This window comes from Ailuropoda melanoleuca, chromosome 8 (genome assembly GCF_002007445.2).
Source record: "Ailuropoda melanoleuca isolate Jingjing chromosome 8, ASM200744v2, whole genome shotgun sequence".
NCBI classification, from domain to species: domain Eukaryota; kingdom Metazoa; phylum Chordata; class Mammalia; order Carnivora; family Ursidae; genus Ailuropoda; species Ailuropoda melanoleuca.
This window is the reverse complement of record NC_048225.1, coordinates 110,513,614-110,533,177: the sequence shown is the minus strand read 5'-3', so window position 1 is coordinate 110,533,177 and position 19,564 is coordinate 110,513,614. Positions and strand designations below refer to the sequence as shown.

The 19,564-nt window shown below is 34.4% G+C and overlaps 1 pseudogene; it reads right to left on the bottom strand.

The window, feature by feature from the left end:
- Positions 1-16,016: 16,016 nt before the first annotated feature.
- LOC100469192 lies at positions 16,017-16,796 on the bottom strand (annotated as a pseudogene).
- Between the last annotated feature and the right edge of the window lie 2,768 nt (positions 16,797-19,564).

Below are 19,564 nucleotides of genomic sequence, written 5' to 3'. Positions count from 1 at the left end.
ATTCAGACTTTTCATTGTCTGTCAGACGAATGGACGATTATTACTTGGGTGGCTCATTTCACCCTCAGGGACTAGCACAAAGTCTGATGCATAAAAGAGTCTCAAAACAGTTTCTTACAGATTTTACTAAGTAATCTCTACATCCAACGTGGGTTTTGTTTTTTTTTTAAGATTTTATTTAATTGACAGAGATAGAGACAGCCAGAGAGAGAAGGAACACAAGCAGGGGGAGTGGGAGAGGAAGAAGCAGGCTCCTAGCGGAGGAGCCTGATGTGGGGCTGGATCCCAGAACGCCAGGATCACACGCTGAGCCGAAGGCAGATGCTTAACCGCTGTGCCACCCAGGCGCCCCAACCAACATGAGGGTTTAATTTACAAGATCAAGAGCTGCACCCTCTACCGACTGAGCCAGCCAGGCTCCCAAGTCTCAAAAATATTTACCAAAATGCCAATATTTGAGGAAAACTAGTACCATAAAAATTTTTAAAAATCCAAAATCAGAATAATTTACCACTCATGAAGCAATCAATAAAGAGTCAAAATAATACTATTTTTAAAAGTATAACAAATCTTTCATAAAAGATGATTTTATTAAGAGAAAAGAATTGACATTTCAGATATTGTCTTTAAGAAAAAAAATTGAAACTCAAAACCAAATTTTTTAGGGACTGCAGAGACATCTAAAATAGAATGATAACAAGTTTGAAAATATAAATGAAAAATATATAACATGAAATTAATAGCAAAAAGGAAGAAGGCTGGTAATAATAATATTAACAATGAAAATGTAACATGAAAAACTAAATGAGCCCAAGATGTAAATATAATAATATTTACAGTTAATACCAAGAATATACAATTGTTCATAATGTACTCAAAACTGTATAAAAATATTTAAGCCAAAACTTTCAGAAATACATGAATAAATGGATAAATTTACTTAATAAGCTTTTCATAAATCAACAGAGAATATTTAAACTATGAGCAGGACTCAGAGAATTAGGACAACATATTATCACACTTAGGCTAATGATTATATATAGATATAAACATTGACCAAAGACAAGTTTAAAATAATTCTTTTTCTAACACTGGAGAAATTTTATTTTTAATAAGGGTCAAATACTGAACTCCAAATAAAAGTGTCTAGAATATAAGAGGATACAGATTCATCTAACAATCTATCAAGTTAGATGTCATGATTTGGTTCCTTTTTTACAATATGATTTTCTTTTACTTTCATTACTACAAACATACGTCTCTCCATTATTTGTTAATTGATATTTACACTAAAATTTAAAAAATGAAACTCTTGGGAGTGTGTGGGGGGGGGGAAGAAGCCTTCCCAGGAGGTTATTACCTTTGTCAATTTGATTGCTTTCCATCAACGCATGACAAGTATCATCCTGGGCCTCATTTAGAGAATATTATTTAGATATACCAGTTTAGCTCTGTTATTTTGGTAGCAAAAAGGTATTTTTGGACTTTTCTTTAACAGAACTTGGTGCTGGCTAAATAATTGATTACAAAGAAAACTGATTGCTGAATTTCAATAATTTTACAATTGAATTCATGATCTCTGGAGCAGTAGCATGATATGAACATAAAGAACATTCCGGGAACTTGGCTCCCCTGTACAATGTTTGGTGCAGACCTATATTTGAACACAGAACTGTTTTTCGGATCTTGTTGTAACTTCATGATTATCAATTTGATATAAAGAAGCTCCTTTTAAATGTAGGTAAAAAGGACTCCAAATAACAAATGAACAAAAATAGAAACAGTTTCAGTAAAAAGCTAGACTTGCCTTGCAAAACCATTAGGCTCTGAACATAGCAAAATTGTATTTATTAGACATTGCTAAGTTGGAGCTTTTAGTTTGTTTCTTCTTTTCTTTTTTAGAAAAATTGCTCATAAAGTGTTTACTTTTTCAGAATGTTGAGTATACAAACACAATTAACCTCCTTCCGTGATAGAAATGTGAGCATGTGGAACTGTTTAGACTCATCCCTTAAAGAAAGATTAAGAGTATTCCAAACTCTTAGGGAAGTAAAAATGCACCCAGAAAGTTGGTAAAATGTTATGCTTAAAAAATTAACATTTGGAAAAGGCCAGGAGTTGTTCTTATGTGATGTAAATATTAATTTAAAATAACTTTGTATGATCTTGTATGCTACACAAACTCTAGAAAGCATGATGTCTTAGAAATTAAAATAAAATTTCAAACACTTGGAATAAACAAACACATGTATGTTTTTTCTTTAAAAATAGGATGAACTTTATGTTTAAATAAGAGTTTCAACATATTTTAGTTCAATAAAAAATTGGAATGTAAATGAATTGTAATAAAAATTATTAAGCAACTTTGTATTTTATTACTTTATCTTAATTTGGGTGTAATTCTTATAATAGCAATATTCTATCACCGTAAATATTTATTTATACTTGTTTTTTAGTTTGGCTCCCTCATGCATATGTTGTATCTTCAATACCTGGGCTTTGATAACACCAACTAGGTATTGATTGAATAATATTTATGGGTGAGAGATATGAACTAATTATCCAAAGTTCTGATGAGGTCGGAAATCCTCAATTGAATGCATTGAATAATCACTAACAAACAATAACATATAATTTGTGGAGCACATCTTATCTGTTAGGTACTGGAAGATATGATTTCTGTTAAGCTTCAAAAATGCTTGAAATTGTTACTGTTATCTGCATTTTGAGTTAACTGTCCTGCCACATGACAACGTTTTAGTACAGTCCATCCCTGACTCACAGTAGTTCCACTTAAGATTTTTCAATTTCATGATGGTGTGAAAAAAAACACACATTCTATAGAAAGTCTACTTGGAATTCTGAATTTTGATCTTTCCCAGGCTAGCGATGTGCCATAGTCTCATGATACTGGACAGCAGCAGTCGCTCCCAGTCCATCATGAAGATAAATAACTGATACACTTAACAACCATCTCTATTTTTTTTTTAATTTTTTATTATGTTATGTTAGTCACCATACAGTACATCCTTAGTTTTTGATGTAGTGTTCCATGATTCATTGTTTGCATATAACACCCAGTGCTCCATTCAATATGTGCCCTCCTTAATACCCCTCACCAAACATTTGCAGCAACATGGACAGGACTGGAGGAGATTATGCTAGGTGAAATAAGTCAAGCAGAGAAAGACAAATATCATATGGTTTCACTCATTTATGGAACTTAACAATCATTCTTTTATTGCATGGTGACTGGGTGTTACATGCAAGTAATGAATCATGGAACTTTACACCAAAAACTAGGGATGTACTGTACGGTGACTAACCTAATATAATAAAAAAATATTAAAAAAAAGAAATGACAGTAGCTTGAAATATGATGACGGTGAAGATACAAAGAATGGAAATAGTTTGAAGTCTACGATGAATTGAGATTGATAGAAACAGATTATGGATAAAATATAGTTTTAATTACTTCATAGATGAAGGAGATTATGCCTTTCTATGTTATCCCGATTGAGAGAAAAGCAGTAGCCAGCTGTTTCCATATATTTCATACAGAAGCACACAAATGCTATTGATTTTCATTTGATAATTTCTTCATCTCTGATACCCAAATTAAGTTATAAACGTTGACTTTTGGAAGATCATTTATACTTACATTTTGCTTTGTTTGTCTTTCTTCATGGAAGTGTGTCTGATCATGAAATGTATGCTGTAATTTAATCCTATAGTACTGCTTTTCTTCTCCTGGAAGCCTAGTGAGATCTCTTCATCCCTAAACCAAATTGCAATTGTTAGGTCTTCTGGTTTTGCTTTTGTGATTCTAATTAGTAAAAATCCTTGATTAATATGCATTTGATGTTTTCCATTCAGTTCTTTACAATATATTTTTTAATAATACCAAATGAATGGGAAAAATAATAGATTTTTTTAGTAGTAAATTACCTACACTTTTAGAGGATCAAAAAAATAAGTCCAGAAGGAATTTGGAACTACATTGTAAAAAGCAGGGCTATCCCTTGTTAAAATATATATACAGTAGCAATAGACAAAAGCTCCATCTAATGTGTAATTATATGAAACTCAACAAATGACATACTAAATACATAAACAGAAAAATAAATGTAATATTATATGAGATAATTTTATTATGTTTAACTTTTCACTTTGTTTTAATCCTTACATTTCACTTACTATGGTTTGTTTTAAAGACTTATTTGTATCACATTTCATGATTTATATTTTATTTTATTTTTTTAAAGATTTTATTTATTTATTCAACAGAGAGAGAGACAGTCATCAAGAGAGGGAACACAAGCAGAGGGAGTGGGAGAGGAAGAAGCAGGCTCATAGCGGAGGAGCCTGATGTGGGGCTCGATCCCAGAATGCCGGGATCACGCCCTGAGCCGAAGGCAGACGCTTAACCGCTGTGCCACCCAGGCGCCCCTCATGTTTTACATTTTAGAGAAAAAGCAATGAATAATAACAACATAAATAAAGTTTTCTCAATGAACATTTCTTACGTTAATATCTCAAAGATTTCAGATTGTAATATTTCACAAATATTTACTACTTAAACTGAATTGTATGCTTGTATGTTAGTCTCCTAGAGATGGTATCTTCTTTGGAAAAAAAATATCCCAAGGCTATGAACCACATTTCCATAATTATACTAATGAAGTTGAGTTTCCTAATGCATTCAATCATAAAATCAGTTCCTGAATACTAGCTGCCTTCAAATGAGAGACTGCTTCTCATAGCTACAAGGCAACTCAGACAAAAATAAAAAATATTATAGGAGCTGGCCAAAATTTAAATTGAATGTGAAACTTCCTAATTTTATATATTTCCCACTGCTCTCTTGGAAATCCCTGTTCACATACAATATTCAAAAAGCATAAAAGGAAAAGTTGGGGATTCTGTCCACTAGAACAAATTAGAAGAGGAGACTACTTTTTTTCTTTTCCCATGTAGTTTGACAAATATTAATTTTGCATTTCTATTCAGCATAGCTCCTTGCCATGCTTTTTTTTCAACTATGCATGTTAAGTTTGGGTCACATTGCCACAGTAAGAAGCACAATATAAAAAAACAGATATAAAGAGCAACAGATATTAAGGACAGCAAATGTTGTCCTATTAGGTAGCCAGGGCCTCATACCTAACATGCAGGCAGGAGAGTTCACAGGACAGTTCATCAGTGACAAACAAGAGCAAGGCTTCAACAGGAATTCTTCTTTGAACATTTATTGAACACCTCACTCAAGCCAAGCACTGGCTCAATCAAGTGACTACATATCAATTAACATGTTATCTCTGCCTCAAGGCATTTCTAATCTACCAAGAACTTGTAAATCCTCCAGATCTAAGTAAGCAAGAAGGCTCCAAAATTTTGGAAATAAGCAATTTAGCAAAGCAGTGGTAATGAAAAACAATTGTGACTTATCTTTTTTTTTTTTTTTAAGATTTTATTTAGTTGACAGAGAGAGAGAGACAGCCAACGAGAGAGGGAACACAAGCAGGGGGAGTGGGAGAGGAAGAAGCAGGCTCCCAGCAGAGGAGCCTGATGTGGGGCTCAATCCCAGAACTCCGGGATCACGCCCTGAGCCAAAGGCAGACACTTAAAGACTGAGCCACCAAGGCACCCTGTGACTTCTTAAGGCAAAAGTGTTTTTGTCTCTGCATGTTTCCCTGTCTGCCTCTATGGCCTTACTAGGAATCACAAAAGTTCCCTGAAACAAAGGAGGTCAGAAGTCTATAGTGAATTCTGAGGCTGACGAAAAAGGAGCAAAGATGTAGGAGGCACCTCTGAAATACAGCTATCGATCTATTAAAAAATGTGTCTCCAAGAAATTAAAGAAAAGAAGAAAAAATAAAATAATATTAACAAAATTGAATGTTATCACATAATAACAGGATTATAGTATTTCATATTAGTGATACATACAAATTAATGGCTGTTATGAGAATAATGAATAAGGAGAAAGAAATGCAAGAGAGTGGAAATGCCCCCCCCCTTTTTTTTCCCACAAGCTGAAACTTTATCTTGTATAGTAGGGAACTGGATGAAGTGGAGGAAGATGGACTTGAAATCAAAAGATTAAATAGTTAAAATCCTGGGACTGGCCTTTGGTAAATGTTGGAATTTTGGCAAGGACTTTGAGCCATAATTTCTTCATCATAATATGTGAATAGTGATACATGACTCATTGGGAGTATTATAAAGGTTAGTGAGATAATGGGTGACAGTGATATCTTAGCCATAGTCCTGATGTCTACAATTGCTAATAGAAGCTCTAGGCCTAGAGAAATAGGATGGGAATTAAGAGGGAAAACGTAGTCTTTCTAACAGGATCTAGGCCATACCACCTCTATAAGTAAAGTATTCCATGGCTGTTATAACAATTTACCAAAAACTTAGTGGTTGAAACAGTACAAATCTATTATCTTATATTTTTGGAGGTCAGAAGTCTAAAAATGATTCTCTTAGACTAAAATGAAGATGTGTTCCTTTCCAGGGTCTTTTGGGAAGAACTGTTCTCCTTTCCATCCTCAGCTTCTAGAGATTGTCCACATTCCTTGGCTCATGGCCCCATTCCTCCATCTTCAAAGCCAGCAAATTGGGCTGAGCCTTCCTTACACATCCATCTCTCTAACTGTCCCTCTTCCACCCTTCTCTTCCACTTTTAAGGACTCCTGTAGTTTCTCTGTGCTCACCCAGGTAATACAGAACAGTCTTCCTATCAGTTTACCAACAATCCTAATTCCATCTGCACGCTTAATTCTCCCTTGCCATGTAACAAGACATATTTACAGGTTCCAGGGTGTAAGATATGGACATCATTGGCGGACCATTAATTTGCCTATCACACCACCCACTGGCTCAGTGATTGGACCTATAACATTCCTGGTAATACAGCTGAAAGGATTCCAAAGTTCCTTCTGAACTTGGACTGAGAGCCAGGTAGTTCAAAGTAGGAAGTCACAAAATGATACACAGTGAAGGATAGAGACCTAAAAATTCATTTGGTTATGAATCATATCTAAACAAATACAATATGTGGTAGTTATCAATACAAGAAGTTTCAAATTTCATTTAGTATACTTTTTTTTGTTGGTGGTGGTTTATCCTTTTAACTTTGGGTCTTCCGTCATTCTCTTCCTCAAATGGAGTCTGCTTCTTAGAGGTCTTTCACTTTAAATCTCTGTATGATTCTGGAGCCCTTTCAGTGTGATGGTAAAATGTTAAGAAGGGAAAGAATTCTATAACCCTATGATTACATGTCAATCTTTATGGGCCTGTTTCTTGGGCTGTGTTTTTTTCCTTTCTTCAGGTACATAGCTTTATCTTTTATCCTTGCTCCCTAGCTATAATTTCCAAATCTATTACCTTGAAGTCCTGTTCCATGAAGACAATGTTCTCTCCCTAATGTTGGAAAGGAAGAATGAAGGAGACTGGAGTGGAGAGAAGTTTCATTTCTCTAACTGGAACTAGGTTTCACAAGTGCTCTGAGGCGGAGTCCTTTTCTCGGAGAGTAGGTCTTTGTTATGTAGAGGCGCTAGGTGTGTCTCACAATGGTCAGAGGAGACTTTGTTTGGAGCCTAACTGTGTGAAGCACTGGAGTTTCTTGAATGAAACTTCTGTAGGTGTCTAGGCCCCTAAGACTGGTGCCTTCAAGAATTTTGTTATTTTCATGCTAGTCTATGCTCAGTCTCCAGCAATTTGTCAAAATTACTATTTAATAATTCCTACCAGATTATGGTTCCAGAGGCTTTTGCTCCTGGTGAGAGCTTTTGAGTCTAACTTCCCCCCCTACTTTGTAGTGAGGTATACACTACACTCTTGTAGTTCTCTAATGGGTCCAAGAAAAGTCCCTGATTTTCAGTTTGTCAGGAATTTTCTTGTGGAAAAGATGGAAGTCATGATATTCAAGCTCTTTATATGTTAGAATTGAAAACAGAAGTACCTTCATTTTTCTTTTTATCTACATCAAGCTCATGGCAAAGCTGATTTTCTCATCCGGGGAATGTCTACCCAAAATGTAGTATTAGTGTATCAGAGATTGATATTGAAGATGAATTATACTTAAGATTTTGAATTAGAAACCTAATTTCTTCAGAAAATTAGACACAAAAGTATATATTACTGAAAGATAAATATAAGAATAAAAGAATTAAGGATATTTGAGTGTAAATCACTTTCTTAATGTTTATTTCAAAGATGGTCATTTATTGTCTGCTTGGAAATATACACTCCTACCCTGAAAGAATTGGATATGTTGACCCATAAGAGAACTATTATCTCTTGAAAGACTATAGACATCATGGTAATCTATCCTCCACGATTGTTGTCATATTACTTCAGTACTATGAAGATAGTAAAGAAATTTTATTATTTCTATAAATAAAATGTCAGTTAAAGCTCTGCAACCTCGAGCCTTCATATAAGTTTATTCTAGATTCTTTTAAATTTAATTTTCTTAAGTAAACTTTTCTCAAATAAACTACAGTTGTAAAAACTGTTTCCTAATACAAAGTTCAGTGATTCTCACTTAATCATTTCTTGATAAGTATAATTATTTTCAATATTAATTTGTATATAATACATTGGTGTCTTCAGGGTATATTAACATATATTGCTATTTGTCCAAGCATTGACTACTTTCAGATTGTTATTTTTTGCTATTTCCTCTGCTTTTACTTTCCATTTCACCATTATTTGTGAAGAAGTGCTTATTAGATATTTGTTTATACTTAATATATTTCAAGTGATTTATACTGGATACTGGAAAGAAAATGTAAATTAAATGTGTCCTCTGTTTTTATCTATCTTATCTATTATCTATCTTTCTATCAATCATCTATCTATCATATATTTACGAGCCAGGGCTCTTCTTTCCTAACTAAATATTGTGAATATTTACGGCATGACTATTAGGGCAATAGTTCTCAGTTACCTATTATCTCTTATATTTATTCAGAGGCAGTTTTTCTTAGCCCTATGCTCTTGATTCCTTTCTGCTCTCGTTAGCAGGCCAAAAATTTGATTTAAATGGTGAAATACTAGAGGGTGAGTGAATTTGTGCTGGTTATTGGGTGGCACATTGGTAAGATATGACATTATTTGAGGCATCCCAAACTTAATGATTACCATATTTTTAGTAAAGCAAACATTTAATTACATTACAATTTATATTTATTTTAAAATAGAAAATATGAAAAATGCCATCAGATAATTATATTAAAAACCAAGTCTACTGATACTTGATAATAAAATAAACATGTATGTATGAAGCAACTCACTGTGTACCTTCCGACACGCTAAGAGTTTCTGTGCCTCAACAGAGGGAATATAGTCAATGATATTATAATAGTGTTGCGTGGTGACAGACGGTAGCGACACTGGGGTGAGCATAGCATAATGTATAGGGATGTTGAATCACTATATTGTATACCTGAAACTAATATAACATTGTGTGTCAACTATACTCAAATAAAAAATTAAAATATTAACAAAATTTAAAAATATATTTTAAAAAATTAAGCAAAAAAAAAAAAACAAAACAAAAAAGAAGAGTTTCCATAACTTATCTCATTGAAATACTAATAACCCTGTGATTTTGGGACTTTCATTAACTACATTTTATAGATAAGGAATGTGAGGCTCAATAATAATTAACTTGCCCGAAATCATAAAGCAAATAAGTGGTTGAGCCATGATTCAGACTCAAGAACTATGATTCAAGAATCCATATTTTAACCGTTACTTGCTTTGCCTCCCAATACCTCTCTTATAATGTCCCCTTGGAAACACACACGAGAGTGACTTGCAGCATGATATTCTGCTGGTCAGGTTTAAGGCTAAATTTGTGCCATGTTTTAGTCATGTGACACCCTCAGGAGCTATTAAGTCTTCTAAGACCATTTGCCCCATTATTAAATGGCTTCTATCCTCTGTAGAATATGAGACTAATCCCTGGTCTATATTTTTTAGAACTTTGTAAGGCTTTGCTAGAATAGCAAAATATAACGCATGGAATACTCATTGCAAAGAAACACTCTACCATAAGTAAGTCAAAAATAAGACACCGCCATCTTATGCAGTAGTAAGTACAGATTTTAACTTACATTATATGATAACATATGTAAATATTCTCAAACTTCCTTCCCTATATTTTGCTAAGTCGTTTAATTTTTCTAATTTTTTAAAGAAAATGTAAAATATATCTACAGCCTATATGTATCCTACATGTACTCACCTCCCAGTGTAGCTAATGACTGCTGTGTACCTCTCTTTGAGTTTGGCCCTTCATTTACATCAGACAAAAATAACCACTATTTTGAATTGGCTTTTCATATTACATATGTATATATTTTTAAACAATACATACTATTGTTTTTCATGTTTTCTATGTCAATAAAATAATGTTGATTATATTATTCTGCAAGTTATTTATATGACTGCATAGTATTTATCAGATCCATTCATTGAATGGATATATGCCATGTTTTTTCACATATTTTCTCAAGTGGAGAGTGTTCCCTGTGTACATGTATCAAATATTTTTATCTATTCTCAACTCTGGATATATATTTCAGTTCCATTTTTTATATTAAGAGCAACATTGCTCTAAACTACTTTTTACAATGTTTTCATAAATGTGTGCACAAGTTTCTCTGATTTATATTCCTAAGAGAATGGCATGTCACTTATTTTATTACTAATTTCAAAAATGTCTCCGTAAAATGTTTGTACCAATTTGGGGGAATTTTATTTCACCCCCTTAGCCACTCTTTACCCCCTTTTCTCTCCTTTTTCTTTGGCATGGAGTTATCTACCAGTCCACAGAGAACATATTCACTGGTCTAATTACAGCTACTTGGTACAGTGGTATTAAAGAAATCCATGAATGGGTGAGTCATTTTACCTAGGTAGTTCTTTATTAAGGCACACATAAAGCACTTCTTCCAATATGGTTTTTATGACCTTAAGGGTGATATTTTGATCCCCATTTAATATACTCCTTTAAATTTTTTATAGTTTTATTGCGAAACAATTGATATGCATCACAGTATAGGTTAGGTGTATGACATGAATTGATTTAGATGTATTGTGAAATGATTATTGCAATAGTTCAGCTAACATCCATCATCTTATTTAGATACAATATAAAAAAAAAGAAGAAATAAATTTTTAAAAAATTCTTGTAATGAGGGGTGCCTGGGTGGTGCAGTCGTTAAGCGTCTGCCTTCGGCTCAGGGCGTGATCCCAGCGTTCTGGGATCGAGCCCCACATCAGGCTCCTCTTCTGGGAGCCTGCTACTTCCTCTCCCACTCCCCCTGCTTGTTTTCCCTCTCTCGCTGGCTGTCTCTCTCTCTCTCTGTCAAATAAATAAATAAAATCTTTTTAAAAAAATTTTTAAAATTCTTGTAATGAGAATTCTTAGGACTTACTCTCTTAACAACTTTTCTATATATCATACAGCTGTGTTAGCTGTAGTCATGATGTAGTACATTGTATCCCTAGTACTTACTTATGGTATATCTCCTAACTGGAAATTTTTATCTTTTGATCCCCTTCCTCCAGTTGCTCCCCACACGTATACTCTCCTACACTTTCGGTAACCACGTCTGATATCTTTTTCTATGAGGTATTTTCTTCCCACATATAAGTGAGATTATACAGTATCTATCTTCCTCTGTCAGACTTATTTCACTAGCATAATGCCTTCCACATCCATCCATGTTGTCACAAAGTAGTAGGAATTCATTATTTTGTATGGCTGAATAATACTTCACTGTTACATATATACCACAGCTTCTTTATCCATTCATCCATCAACGGACATCCAGATTGTTTCCATGTTTTGGCTATTTGTAAATAACACTGCTATGAACATGGGAGTGCAGACATTTTTTTTTTTTTTGATTTAGTGTTTTTGTTTCCTTTGACTATATTTTCAGAAATGGGCTGGATCATATGGTAGCTCCATTTTGATTTCTTGAGAATTCTCCATAATGTTTTCCATAGTAGCTGTACCAATCCCACCAGCAGTGAGTACACAAAGGTTCCCTTTTCTCCATATCCACACGAGCATCTGTTATCTCTTGTCTTTTTGATGATGGCCATTCTATAGGCATGAGATGATATCTCTTGTGGTTTTAATTTGCATTTTCCTGATGATTAGTGACATTGAGCATCTTTTCATGGGTCTGTTGGCCATGTATATGTTTTCTTTGGAAAATTTTTATTCAAGTAAGTCCTCTGCCCATTTTTTTAATTGGGATATTTGTGTTTTTTATATTAAATTGTGTAAATTCTCTATATATTTTGGGTATTAAAGGGTATTAACCCCTTATAAGGTGTATGATTTGCAAATATGTTCTCCCATTCAAGAGGTTGCCTTTTTGTTTTGTTGATTGTTCCCCTGACTGTGAAAAAGCTTTTTAGTTTGATATAGCCCCTTCCATTTGTTTAATTCAGCTTTTGTTGTTCTTGCCTGAGGAGACTGCATATATATATACACACACATATATATGTATAAGCTAAATATATATATATATATATATATATTGCTAAAACTGATATCAAAGAGCTTATTGCCAAAACCTACAGTTAAAACTTTGTAAAATCAATTATATTGCTAAAACTGATATCAAAGAGCTTATTGCCAAAACCTACAGTTAAAACTTTGTAAAATCAATTATCTATGGTATAAAAAAACCATGAGAATTAATTACATACTTTACTAACTTCTGGAGCTATAAGGAGTCAGGATGTTTACATACAAAAAGTAATTGGTTTGAACACTAATGCTGTGACCATGTAACTTCAAAGTTTCTTTTTTAGGCTCTAAAATTTTTAATTTGGCTCAGAGCATATATGTCTAGGAAATGTTTCACCCATTAACAAGTATCCGATAAAGATCTAATTTATTTCTTGAACCAGAGAAAAAGATCTAATATTTCAGTGAAACAATGGAAGCATATAAACACATACATATTTGAATTACATTTTATTTTTTATCTTCTAGGAACCAAGATTTCAGATGTATCACCTGATTAAAGTGTGGTTTTTTTTTTTAAGATTTTAATTATTTATTTGACACAGAGAGAAAGCATACAAGCAGGGGGAGAGGCAGAGGGAGAGGGAGAGGGAGAGGGAGAAGCGGACTCCCCACTGATCAGAGAAGCCCATGCAGAGCTTGATTTTAGGACTCTGAGATCATGACCTGAGCAGAAGGCAGATACTTAACAACTGAGCCACCCAGGAGCCCCAGCACCTGATTAAAGTTTTAAAATTATGATTTATTTCTAGAATTCATGATATAAAAATTTTTAGTTTTCCAGGCTATTTCAGAACATTTATCTCAACATTTAATTAGTCGAAGTCCAAATTTACACAGAGGCATTAGAAAATATGAACTATGAACAAATTCACATAAAAGTTTTACAAAATAATTATTAATATTAATGATTTAAGAAAGCATTAAATCTTTAAAAAGAACAACAAACATTTTAAGTAAAATAATTTTATAAGTTTGCATAACATGAAACATTTTTAGTTGCATAGGGAATCTACTTAAGGAAGTCTTTAATTAAATTTAAAAAACAATCATTTGTGGAGTGTCTGGGTGGCTCAATCATTTAAGCATTCAGGTCGTAGTCTCAGAGTCCTGAGATCGAGCCCTGCAATGGGTTCCACGCTGGGTGTGGAGTCCGCTTGGGATTCTCTCACTATCTCTCTCTCTCTCCCTCTGCCCCTTCCCCCTCCCCCATGCTCATGCTCACACTCCCTCTCTCTCTAAAGAAAAAAAAAATTATTTGCAAGCCCTTGTTTACATTTAAATATCCCTACATATATTTTAGAAAATAATAACTTATCTGATTTTCAAAGATATAAAAATGCATAAAATTTCACTAATTTTGGCTTTTTTTTTGCTAGAATCTGACTTTGTTTTGTCATAATTTCAATGATCACACTTTTATCCATCTTCAATTGTAGTAATTGTTATATTAAGTGGCCTCTTTAATCAAATCCCATAACAATCAACTTGCCAGTTTTATTTTATTTTAGAACATTAAGTAAATTTGGATTAAAATCCATTTTGTTGAGTCTATTTACTACTCTGCAACATCCTAATATTTTTTTCTTTTTTTTCTACTCATCTCCTTGTCCTTCTTCTCTTAATAAGACATATTGTGCAATATATTGACATTTTGTACTTATAAATATTTAAATGATTTTTAAACTGTTAAAAATAAGAGTTTTTAGCTTATTTTTTCCCTGCCATACACCTTAAAGAAAAAAAATGGTAATTTTTAAAAAAATGTCATTTATTAAAGTATAATTTACATACAATAAAGTGCAATTGGATGAGTTTGACAAGTACATGCAGTCTTGGAACCATCACCACAGTCTAGATATTTTCATCACTCCCAAACGTCATCAGACCCCTTTGCAGCCAATCTCCTTCCTCACCCTCACCTTCCAGACACACAGAAGATAATGAACAGATACTTACTGGATACAGTGAGTTCTATAGCCAATAACTAGAACTCAGTCCAGCTAATACAACGAAGAAACCAGTCATTTAAACCACCAAGCACAAAATAGACTTTAATGAAGCAATTCTCAATATGCAGTATGCAAATTTGCGGCCTCGTGGCACAATTACTAGGAACACTTAAAACAGTCTGTTTCACGGCTGCTGGGATTAAGTCCCCAAATAGGCTACTTTTACTAGAAAAATTATTTTTGCAAGAACATACTCCTTGGGCCCTATCACAGATTTACTGAAACTTTAAATATTCTTACAAAAGTCTCCCTAGGCTAAGAAACACTGGCCTATAGCAAAGCTAGTCTTCTGAAGCCCACACAGCGCTGGGTACATAACGCTTCTGAAAAAGTTTTTGCTAACAAATTGACTAAAAATAATGAAATGTATAAGATTTGGTCTACTCTCCTGTTCATTTATTTTGTTTATTTATTTATTTATTTATTTATTTATTTATTTATGTTTATTTATTAATTTTTTAAAGATTTTATTTATTTATTTGACAGAGATAGAGACAGCCAGTGAGAGAGGGAACACAAGCAGGGGGAGTGGGAGAGGAAGAAGCAGGCTCATAGCGGAGGAGCCTGATATGGGGCTCGATCCCGTAACGCTGGGATCACGCCCTGAGCCAAAGGCAGACGCTTAACTGCTATGCCACCCAGGCGCCCCTATTTATTTATTTTTGAGAGAGAATGACAGACAGAGAGAGCAGAGAGCGCGCTCCAGCGCATCCAGGCGAGTGCGTGGGGGGAAGGGCAGAGGGAGAAGGAGACAGAGAATCTTAAGCAGGCTCCATGCCCAGCTCAGAGCCCATGATCTCAGGATCCACCCCAAGATCATGACTTGAGAGGAAATCAAGAGTTGGATGCCTAACTGAGTGAGCCACCCAGGCAACCCTTCCCTGTCCATTCTTGAACTCAAGTTAGAATACCAAAATAAGTTTGGCAAATGAATCCCCCAAAATATCTTGTCACCTACTGTATTGGAAATACTTCTTATGCTATATCTCATGTATTTATATCAGACTGCTCTAGACTGAAAAAATAAGCACATTTATAAGAAATATTAGCTTTAACTGAATTCCCTTGGGTACTTGCAATCGTCATGGTCTAAATGAAGGCAATGTCTTGTGATGTTAGAGATTCGATTAACGTTTATTTAAACTGAAAAAAAGTATTAAAACAGCATTTAGAGTCAAAACCCTTTTGTTATGAAAATCATGAGTATACTTAGATAAGGCAGAAATACTTACAGGTTAACAAAATCAGATTTGACTTTGAACTTTATTGTTTAAACAAACTGTAAAGAATGGAGGAAAAATAGGCTATTTATAGAAAATATCTATGTATGTACTCAGAGGTAGGAATTTGGTGGCAGAAGAGACTTAAGCACATGTTAGCATCTCAAAAGCAGTTCTCAAAGAGCTTAATTTTATTTTCTTGGATTTTAAGAACGCCTAAGATCCTTCTTCATCCTCCATCTTGGGAGCCAAATAGTACTTTAAATGTCCCATAGAAGCAATTGTATACACTATAACAGAGGGTACATCTGCGGACATACTGTTACTGCAGGAGAGAGGGGAGCAGCTTTTGTAAAGAAGTTCGGGTATCTCAGTGCAAAAGTTAGCTGACCTGGCTCATTGGTCTCTATGGCAACAGGTTCCTCCTTTTTATCGACATTGTTTGTAACAACTTAATATTTCCATTTTCTATTTCTCCATTGGTGGAAAATTTCACTCTGTCTTTTGTGCAGGAAATTACAACAGCATCTCCAGTATGACTGAGATCTCAGCATATACGTGCAAATTCACTGGAAGGCATCTTTATTACATGGCTATACTCTTGTTCTGGAATTCCAGGTTGTTCAACATCTAAATCCACAACCTTCATGGCATATTCTGAAAGCTTTTCTTGATTTGGAGCTTCAAATACTGGTGCCAGGATGTCCGCATTATCTTCAGCCCTTACTGTAATGATGTCTTCACTGACTGCACACTTTAGTGTTTTGGACATTCTGCTAGATTCACACTCACAGCCAAGTTGTGGTAGCCACAGAGTGTGTGGAAGGAAGACCACGGAGCGCAGGGTGAGCTGCAACAGGGTGATGTGGGAGGAGTCCATGTTGTGCAGGTTTAGGCTGCTCGAGCTTAGTCCCAGCAGGCCTCACTGTTGAGATCCTTAAGGGCTTCCAGCACCTTTTTCAGGATGGAGCCCTGGACCAGGTGTGCCTCAAACATGGTGGCAGAGTTGCAAGGACCTGGCTACAGGTGGAGGTAAAGAGGAAGTCTGAGCCGGCTTGGGTGTCACAGGATAAGAGCCAGAGAACACCGGAGTGAAAATCTGAGACCCAGGAAGATCACCAAAACCAGTAATTTTTAAATTTGTTTGATTTACACCTCTATTGGCTAGAACTTTAAAAACTACTCATTATCGACATTATGTCAACTTAAGTGTCTTACTTTCATTTCGTTGTGCTTCACCTAACTCAGCATGAACACTCAGGCTCCTTCACCCAAAGTTAGATACTTCTCATTTTTCCTGATCAGAAACTAATAAAGAAAAAAGAAAGTGTTATGCTGGAAACATAATTTTAATTCAAAACATAGCTTAAATATAAAAATTGAGTTTTCTATACAAATATAGCTACATGCATTTTTTAGAAGTTTTAGAACCCAATAAAAATGCTTTAATTTTCTAGGCGCCTGGGAGGCTCAATCGGTTGTTTCCACCTTAGGCTGAAATCAGGATCCCAAGGTCCTGAGATAGAGTTCACGTTGGACTCTGCTCAACGGGGAGCCTGCTTCTCCCTCTCCCTCTACCTGCTGCTCCCCCTGCTTGTCTCTCTTTCTCTCAAATAAACAAATAAAATCTTTTTTTTTAAGTTTTAATTTTCTACGTGGAAGTGATTTTTTCAATGGAAAGATTATTTTAAGGTTTAGTGCTTTGAATACTAATATCTTTAATTCTGTTAATAATCTGTGCTAAATCCACAGTTTAAATTTACAGATTTCTCAGAAAAGTAGGTTTCATTTAAAAGACAATAAAGAGGGGCACCTGGGTGGCTCAGTTGGTGAAGCGTCTGCCTTCAGCTCAGGTCATGATCCCAGGGTCCTGGGATCCAGCCTGGCTAGGGCTCCTTGCTTGATGGGGAATCTGCTTCTCCCTCTCTCTCTGACCCCCCCCCCCCNTGCCCTTCACCCTGCTCGTGCTCTCTCTCTCACTTTCTCTCTCTCAAATAAATAAATAAATAAAAATCTTTTAAAAAAATAAGTAAAAACCATAAAGATCATATCATTGCAGCTGGTAGGATCTGAATGGTTCTTAGGTTATTTTTCTACTGAAAAGTCTAGAAATGTACCTAAGAGCTTTGTGATGTAGATTATAATTACAAAATTAATTTTCATTTTAAGGTTTGCAACCTTAAATTAAAGTAAAATTTCTTGCCTATTTTTAGTAAATAGTTGTTATGAGGAACCAGATAAAAACTGAGAAAATTTAATTTACATTTTTAACAAGTTGTGTGTAAATATTCTCCTTTCCCATTAACTTTTAACTCTTTTGGATGAATTTTCTCCCTCTCTCTCTCTCCCTCTTTTCCAGCTTTGCTGACATATACTTGACAAATAACATGCAAATTTAAAGTGTACAATGTGATGTTTTGGTGTATATATGTACTACGAACTGATTACCACTATAAGATAAGTTCACACATCCATCAGCTCCCATAGTTACTGTGTGTGTGTGTGTGGTTAGAACATTTAAGATCTATTCTTTTAGCAAATTTCAGGTATGTATTCTCTTTTTTGATTGAGAAGCATGAATTGCCTTAAAACAAGAGCTTCTCAAAATGGGCTTCACAGCTTATTCCTATCAGAATTATCTTTCATATTCATCAAAAATACTTGTTTCTTGGCCTAATCCAAGTTCATTGAAGCAGGAAAAACTAGGACTTAACTTGGAAATTGCATATTCAATAAACTTTCCTGTCATTACAGTGCACATAAAATTCACCTGGAAAACAATATTTCAACATGATATATATTTCTCTTTTTTTTGTAAGATTTTATTTATTTATTTGACAGAGAGAGAGCGACAGCCAGCGAGAGAGGGAACACAAGCAGAGGGAGTGGGAGAGGAAGAAGCGGGCTCCCGGCAAAGCGGGGAGCCCGTTGCGAGGTTCGATCCCAGGACGCTGGGATCAGGCCCTAAGCCGGAGGCAGACGCTTGACGACTGAGCCACCTCAACATGATATAAATTTCAAACCCCTGTGATCTTAGCAGCAAATTTCAGACTATTCCTTTTGGAAAAATAAAGGGTAAAATGTGTTTCCACATGAAAACATAAGACATTGCTTTGAGTTTGTTAATTAGTTATGCCTAAAATAATTTTATGTTATTTAATTTCAAACCTATGTTTAAGATTCAGCAATTAGTCATGATCATTCGTGTTTCACTAAAAAAAAATTATTTGAAACTTATATTCAAATTTCTTGTCAAAAATACTGTTTTTTATTATCATTTTTATCCAAGGTGATTTTTTTTTTATGTGTCTATGTTTTAGAAACACCTGTAGGTGTTTTTAATAGCATAGATTCTAAACTCGATAAATTTTGGTACAAAAATTTGCCTTGATTCTTAGTTATAAAACCTAGAGAATTCTTTCTTGCTCACTATGGTACAGTCACTAATTTTTAAAATATTATTAAGTGTTAAAAATTGGAAAGGATATCTGTGATAGAAATGTGACCAAACACTTTTATTATTTACTTCATTAATTTTAGAGTTCCTCATGTATCCCTTCCTGGTTTTTAACTACACTTTTGCATTCTCAAATAAAACCATTATGCAGAATGTTGTACTTATGATTCTCTTGCTTATTTAAAATATGTTTATCAAATATAGTTGTATCATTATACATTGCATATTGTGCAGTTTTTAATGTTTTCCGTTTTTAACGTCTAATGAGAATTATGCTTTCTGCATCTTCTGTAATTTTCTTTATTAT